At 40.1% G+C, this 7,852-nt stretch overlaps 1 long non-coding RNA gene across 1 annotated transcript; it reads left to right on the top strand.

The window, feature by feature from the left end:
- Positions 1-980: 980 nt before the first annotated feature.
- On the top strand, positions 981-7,376 carry LOC117287793. Its single transcript, XR_004518845.1, has 3 exons — positions 981-1,051; positions 5,067-5,130; positions 7,156-7,376. It is a non-coding gene; the product is annotated as an uncharacterized LOC117287793 (long non-coding RNA).
- The last annotated feature ends 476 nt before the right edge of the window (positions 7,377-7,852 follow it).

Here is a 7,852-nt window from a genome sequence, read left to right as displayed (position 1 = left end):
CCCCGGGCGAATCAATCCCCGGGGAGACCTCTGCAGGATAAAACAAAGTCACGTGTGCAGCCCGGGCCCAAACATCTAGATTTATGACTTTAGGATGATCTGTCGGTACTGGCACCATTTTCTAGACTGTTCGTCCAAGCAAATTCGCCCATGGGGTTGGGTAGTATCTTCAAAATGTACCCAAACGTTACTTTAGATTGAACCGCAACAAAACATTCAACTTTGTGACTTTAACAAGCTCTTCGTGTTAAGTTGTGGTTTTAGCCTGTATGGTAAGGGATTGTTCCCCGGAGATTCTGTTTTTCCCATAGTGGGTGCGTTCGATTAGCTTCCCTGGGTCGACCCCGGTCTGCCCCCGCTACGTTCGAAAAGCTTTGACGTCATACCAGGGGCTCACCCGGGTCAGCCCCCAAGTACCCTGCTTGTGGAGTCGGTCAATATTGGGGGCTGGCTCAAAGTGCATGACGTCACCACAAAAGGGTGAGTGATCCCGAGTGAGCACCGCAGGGTCGACACAGGGGAAGGCTAATCGAACGCACCCACTGCGACCTGTGTACATACTACTTCTGATAGCGCCCTCTCTTGAGCCACCCTGCAGTCCACGTTTACTTGCCATGAATCTGAACAGAATCTCGGCCTGGCAGAATTCCCTTAAACACCGGTACATTAATCCATAGGGCGCAGGTTCAATGCCCGTCCTAGTTCAACGCATCATTACTTGGTAATTAGTAGGTTTTCCTCCTGAAATTTCCGCTGGGGAAATTAACAAGGAGATCATAGACCTTTTCGCAAATATCGGGGCGCGCGCGTAAAGCTTGAAATTAGGTGCATTGTGGTCTTGCTGGTATCCAAATTTGATCCATATCCCACAATGCACCTCATTTAACAGTCTGCGTTTGCGCATTGGTATTTGCGATAAGGTCTATTGCGTTTCATTGAAAGTTAATCGAGCGCCCTCCACGTTAGGTTTCCGGCAGCTTCTATAATTCATTTATCAGCAAGGAAATTGTAGAATGACCCATGGTCAGTCTTCATTTTCTCATTAAAACAGGTAAGGTCTCACAGTCACCTTTTAGTGTTATTTTATTTCTAACATAGGTTTTCTACATTGATCGCCAAGGATTATAATCTACCATGGCATGAAGTAATAGAATGAAATGCATTTGGGGCAAAGTTTCCGTATCATGGCACCACTTTTGTATTCGGAATTAATGAAATAAAAGAAGGCCTATCTAACAAACCTTAATAATTGGCCATTCCTTTTTATAAAAGTGAGTGAACAAAAGAAGTAGTGGCAGAATACGGAATACAGTCTTTATTTTTATTTTTTATTTTTATCGTTGACGTTTTGTAACCATTGCCGTTTTTTTTAATGGTAGTTGCGAAGATGGAGGCCGAGGAGCAGCTTGTGTGGCAAAACGTGCATGCACTTAACATGGTTTTGTCTCCTTTTTATTGTTCATCCTTTGCCTTTTCTGGCTGCATTCTTCTCTTTGATTGCCTTCGAATTCTTTTCTACTCGACTGCTTCTGTCACAATGGTAGGGGTATACTTGTATGAGTGCCAATGTTGCGTTGCGTGTTGTAAATATTAAAAACTCTGCTTGCGGCCTGGGTCAAAACGTGAGGTCGTTACAATAAATCTCTCGGAATTGTTTCCTCCCAACGGTTCTTTTCAGAACCACCCCAACTCATTTTTTAGAGATAGTCATTACATGGTGTTACCGCAAACTCTTCTATATCTTATTTCCACCATGCAAAGTTTCAAATCCTACTTTGTTGCCATGCTGTTAACTTCTGATAATATTATTACTGTACGACTTGTTTCCATTAAAGACAGTGGACACTATTGGTAATTGTCAAAGACCAGTCTTCTCACTTGGTGTATCTCAACATTTTTTCATGCATAAAATAACAAACATGTGAACATTATTGAGCTCAATTGGTCCTCGAAGTTGCGAGATCATAGCTAACTTTAATGACAATTATATTGGTTTTTCTAAGTGAGAGATGGTTGGTTTTCTAATCTTATCAAATTGTTTTTGTGCTCTTTTTAAGTTTATACATTAATATTTTTTTTCCTTTTTTTTCTTCTGTATAACAGTAATGTTTTTCAATGACTTTTTTGTAAACTGTGCATTTCGGCTTTTTAGCCGCTGTATTGCAGTGTTTTAATAAATAAACCATGAATAATAATAATAATGAAAGAAAATCACCCTTGTCACACGAAGTTGTGTGCTTTCATATGCTTGATTTCGAGACCACAAAATCTAATTCTGAGGTCTCGAAATCAATTTTATGGAAAATTACTTCTTTCTGGAAAACTACGTCTCTTCAGAGGGAGCCGTTTATCACAATGTTGTATATTATTAACCTCTCCCCATTACTCGTAATACCAAGTAAGGTTTTATGTTAATAATTATTTTGAGTAATTACCAATAGTGTCCACTGCTTTTAACATTCGCGCAAAAAGTGACGTTTTGGTCTTTTTGAACTGCTGATCTCCAAGAATAGCCTTCCGAACCTAATAATTTATTACAGTCATAATCAAATGTCCATTATACTCTACAAGTTGTAATAATTCTAGTATTTTATGGAAACAATAATCACGCATAAAATGATTTCAGAGCCGCATCGTAAGAGCGCCACCAATCCTTTCAAAACACCGATAGAGGGCGCGTGTCAAGCTTGCTTGTCTAAAACGAGAGCACTTTCAGTTTTGAGTTTGTGGAAAATGGAGATAGCCAACCATACAACATGAACTAAACAATACTCGGGTGTTGTACTCCTAAGATCACAGTGAACCATCTTAAGGAAACACGTTGCCTTGGATCGGTTATAAAATGTATGGTTTATAGCAAGTTGTTTAAAAAGTAGAATACAGTGATCCACACACATTTGCCTCGAAATTGCATGGTTTTCCTTTTCCTTTGCGAACTAACACGGTCGGCCATTAATTATGGGAGTCAAACATTATTTTGACTCCCATAAATGGCCGACCGTGTTTGTCGACGAGGTACAAGGAAAACCACGCAATTTCGAGTGATACTTGTGTGGATCATTATATTCTACTTTTAAAATATGTTTCTAATCATAATATGCATTCTATAACAAACGGTTACATACGCTTTTCAAAGACCAACTCCACCGATCCAAGGCAACGTGTCCCTTTAATGAAATTATCTTACAGGAAATTCCTTTCAACGCACACAGTGAAGACATAATATACCTTCATCACGGTGTGGCCATCTTGATTTTATTCCATTCCAACTCATTGTAACCAAACTGAGGCTGGACGAAATAATAGTCTGGTGCCATGTTTGCGCAATGAATGTTAGTATTCATTACTGTTATGGAAACAGGGAACATGATCAAGATGGTGATGGCGTGATACAGGTATATATAGAGTGATGGTTGCGGGGGGGGGGGGGTACACCACGCCCAATATAAAGCACCCCAATGACGTTGTACAGTATTAATCTGTTATTGGTGCTGTACCGAGGGCATTTCTAGGGGTGTGTGTGTGTGTTCAGAAGAAAAAAAAACAGATTACAAACGAGGGCAAAATGCAAAAACTTGGGTGTTAAAGTTGACACGATGAGTGTTGTCACCATCCAAGAAAGAAGCCAACAACATTAATTATTAACATACCAAGGTGTTGACGTGTGTTCCTGGCAGAAATAAGTGCTATTTTAACACTCAATGGTGTAAATTTTGATTTTGTTTGTTTGTTTCTGTATCTTATAATATGCCAACACCTACGGTGTCAATTTCAACACCCCGGTTTCTTCAATGCACAGTATCATTATTGATCTGGCTTTATTAGATTTTCCGCAAGTCCAGATTTACTTGGAAAGACGCAGGCACTTTAAGCTTTAGCGATGGTTAGTACCTGGTTTCCATAAGTCGGCTTCGAGTGTACGGCCGACCCATATTAAAACCGCTGCTATATTAGGCGGAGTTTGAACATAATATAATTATTTTGGAAGACAACATTATCGAGGATCTAGAGGCAGGCAGTTTCCATTGTGAAAATGCAAAAGACAAAACGACTATCCGTTCATTTTAACACAAATACTCGTTGAAATTTACATGCAGAGTTGAATGCTCTAAAACATTGTGAAGACAATGAAAAACTAAATTATGCAAAAAGAGGAACAAATGGCAAATTTTGATTCTCGAATTATCAATGGAGTGACTTGCCTAGGGGGTCTACACTCGGTTGTATTAATATTCAAAGTTCGTTAAAACCTCATGTGCATTCACATCAACATACACAATGTCGACTTCCTGTGGGATTACATACATAGATTTATCCATAATTGAGAGGTTTGAAATCAGTATGTGCTATGAGATCCTACTTCATGGCCTTGCTGACAACAAAAACGAAAATTAATATTTCATTCATCCTTTTTTGCGGCTCAGAGCGCGAGGAGTTTAATTTGTTCTCTTGTCGGGAAGACATTTTCACCCCTCCAAAGCGTTAAATTAATTTCATTAGCATATCCAAGCTGTACGAAAGCGTGTTTTTACTAATAGCAGTATTGGTTCGGCAGGCTGATGATTGGGGGTAAGGTCGGGGCATTGTCTCGCTAGTAACTGTGGGTGATATATCTCCCACGGATCAGTAGTCACTGGGTACACGGAGCAGCTATCACACGGGGCCAGGTGGCAACCGTCGCCCCACTGAGTATGGCTCGCCGACGCGGTGAAGCTCACTCACAATCTCGTACTTTTTTTTTTCATCACCAATCGCGACTCTCTTATACCGTTCAGAAACATCATATCCCCGGTGGACCATTTCAGCGAATTGCTTATACAGCCCCAGGGGTTTTACCAAGATGAATCGAGAAAATTAATTTCACGAATTAGCTCTGAAACTACTGAATATTTCATGCAATTTAACAATTGGGCCAGACCTGGGCGGCTCTTTTTGTTGCATCAAGCAGACTAATTATATGCACTTTGTGTTTACGCATGGACCAATGGAGAGTTGTTATGCAAGGAGTCCATTATAAACAGAGTAATCTTGCCTTGAAATGAGTTTATGATTTCTTTTTATTTCAGTGAATGTCGTGAAGTGAAGGTGTGAAACCCAAAGAGGAGACTATATAGAAGGGGAAATATAGAGGTATATTAAAACAGAAGAAAGATTTAAAGTGGTGTGTGCCCATGATTAGATTCCTGTTTTGAGAAAGGCATGTCTTGCACCGTGCAGTGTTTACATCACTGTAGGGACTTTAAACTTAAGCCCGGCCGAGCGAAGTCAGTCCTTTAGTGGTATTCATTTAGATTAAAATAATACAATTGGTAGATTATCAGCATCAGCAGCGGCAGCAGCAGCAGCAATTGCTCCTACTATAAGCAACTCTATTAGCAGCAGCAGCAGTAACAGCAACCAAAATGGCATCGGCAGCAGCAGGGCCGGGGGGGGGGGGGAGGGGTATTACTTTTTGGGTAGAGGGGTGCATAAGGAGCACTTGGAAATAATGTTGTTTGGCGCGTACTTCCTGGAGGCCCAACTATAAGCGGCAGCCAATGGTCGCCCAATAATAATATTATACGCAGAGCCTTAAAGGAACGTTACATAATTGGTAAGACAAAAATCGTGAAGATCACAGATTTACATAAAACTTGCACAGTCTAATGATGATGATAGTAGAAAACATCCCTTGAAATAGGGATATAGTGTCTGTCTGAAATGTCATATTTGATGAGTGGCATCGATGCAATGCAAAATTTGTAATCGGGTTTTCACTATTCTCTCGTGACCCAGATGGCCGATCGATCTCGAACTTCTACAGGTTTGTCAGTTCATGTATATGGTGGATCACATTACAAATGTTCTTTTAATATTCGTTTCTGTCAATTCCTGTTTAATATGTTTGAGGTTCATTTAAAATACAAATGTTCCTCAATAATTAGGCAAGCTATAATAAATGTAACCCATACACAAATAATGTCCATTCTACTAATGATTTCAGGGGGGAAAATGCAAACAAAATGGTCTTCCCGCGACTGAACTCTTATAAGTAATCCATACAAAAACTATTTCAAAACTACTCACGATTTAAATGTTAAACCCAAGGTTTTTTTTCACAAGACTAAAATCAAGTTGTTTACATGTTGTAAAAAAATAAAAAAAATAAATGGATCAATCTCCATTGATGGGCATCCGTGACGCAATCTCCCGGATCAGGGTGAGGTCCAACAGCGATTGTCGCTTCGGTAAAAAACAAATCTTTCAAAACGCCCTCAATGAAGCTGCAACGAGACTAGACTCGACAAAATAAATGTTGACATTTTGTCAAAGTTTACTCTGACTTGTAGGCATAGGTATTTTTATGGAGGTCCATTGGGGTGCGTGGTTTCATGGTACAAAATTGCAAGCTTTTGTTAAAAAACCTTTCAGCTGTTCTAGAATTTCGTTAACGATTTTGATGAAAAACATAAAAACTTAACACTTTTTTAGTCCGAAAGCCTCCTTAGCCAAGGCCATAAAGTGCTTACTAAACCATGTGACGCGACCAAACAAGAAGCATTATTTTTTTGCCATTGATGAAATGGTTCTTACCAATCGTAAAACACGGGTCACGTCCAAGTTCACACTGTCAATATGTTGGAAATGTGTATGCAATTTTACAGGGGTTCGATCCCCTACATGGGCCAGCTCGGTTACGTGTGGACAATTATAGTGTCCCCTTTATTAGTTCTATGGTCTAGACCTGCGGTACTATGTCCTGTAACATCTTCACCCCCCCCCCCCCCACCACCAAGTTTCCAGGTATAGTGTTGAGTATAGGTATGCATATTCAAACCGGGCCCTTTAACAAAAGAGGTAAATATGGTCCACGGTTCTGGAAAGGTGAACAGTCGGAAAACGTGTACAAAACCAAATGGGAGCTGATGCAGACAAGTTAGATATAAACAAAAGAGGGACAATGGGAGGCCATAGGTTGCAGGCGTAAATGTGTTTTGCCTCGCCTTCCACCTCTGGGACCCCGGTTCGAATCCCACCTGTGGCACTATGTGGATTGAGGTTTTCAGTCCCTATCTGACTGCATGGGTTTTGCCCTGGAGTAATTCTATGGGATCCCCCCCTCCCTCCCACCTCTGGAACTAAAATGTCTTTATTGTCTTCTCGCTTTTTTTCCAGATGCTGCACAGGCTTGGACAAGAATAATCATAGATGTGGACAGAAGTGTGATGTTTTTTCCGTTGTAACTTCACTTTAAATGCAAAACATCACCGGCCAAAATTGTTCACGTTTTTTTTTATCACAGTGTCTTCGAAAACCTTGTAACAATACAATGAAGATTTCATGGGTTGGTTGGTTGTATAGTGTGTTAAAATGAACGTAAAATGGAGTGCAATGAATGTATACGGTAAGTAGGATTTGAAACTTCTGCATAGTGGAAGTATAACTAAAGCCCGGTCCATACTACATGCGAAAGCGAATCGAAATTTGAGCCAATTTCAACTGCGAATTTGTGACGTCAAATTTCGCTATCGCATTCGCATTTGCAGGAAGCATGAACCAGGCAAGCCCGGGAGAGGTTTGTGGTAGTGACCATGAACTTATCTCATTTGATACAATCAATGATTGTACAGTTCTGCTATTTTGATGTATGTTATTTAAGGCAGTGGACATTATTGGTAATTACTCAAAATAATTGTTAGCATAAAACCTTACTTGGTGACGAGTAATGGGGAGAGGTTGATAGTATAAAACATTTTGAGAAACGGCTCCCTCTGAAGTGACATAGGTTTCGAGAAAGAAGTAATTTTCCACGAATTTGATTTCGAGACCTCAGATTTAGAATTTTAGGTCTCGAAATCAAGCATTTGAAAGC

Source organism: Asterias rubens, chromosome 3 (assembly GCF_902459465.1).
Source record: "Asterias rubens chromosome 3, eAstRub1.3, whole genome shotgun sequence".
In the NCBI taxonomy this organism is placed as follows: domain Eukaryota; kingdom Metazoa; phylum Echinodermata; class Asteroidea; order Forcipulatida; family Asteriidae; genus Asterias; species Asterias rubens.
This window is presented reverse-complemented; position numbering and strand designations above follow the sequence as displayed.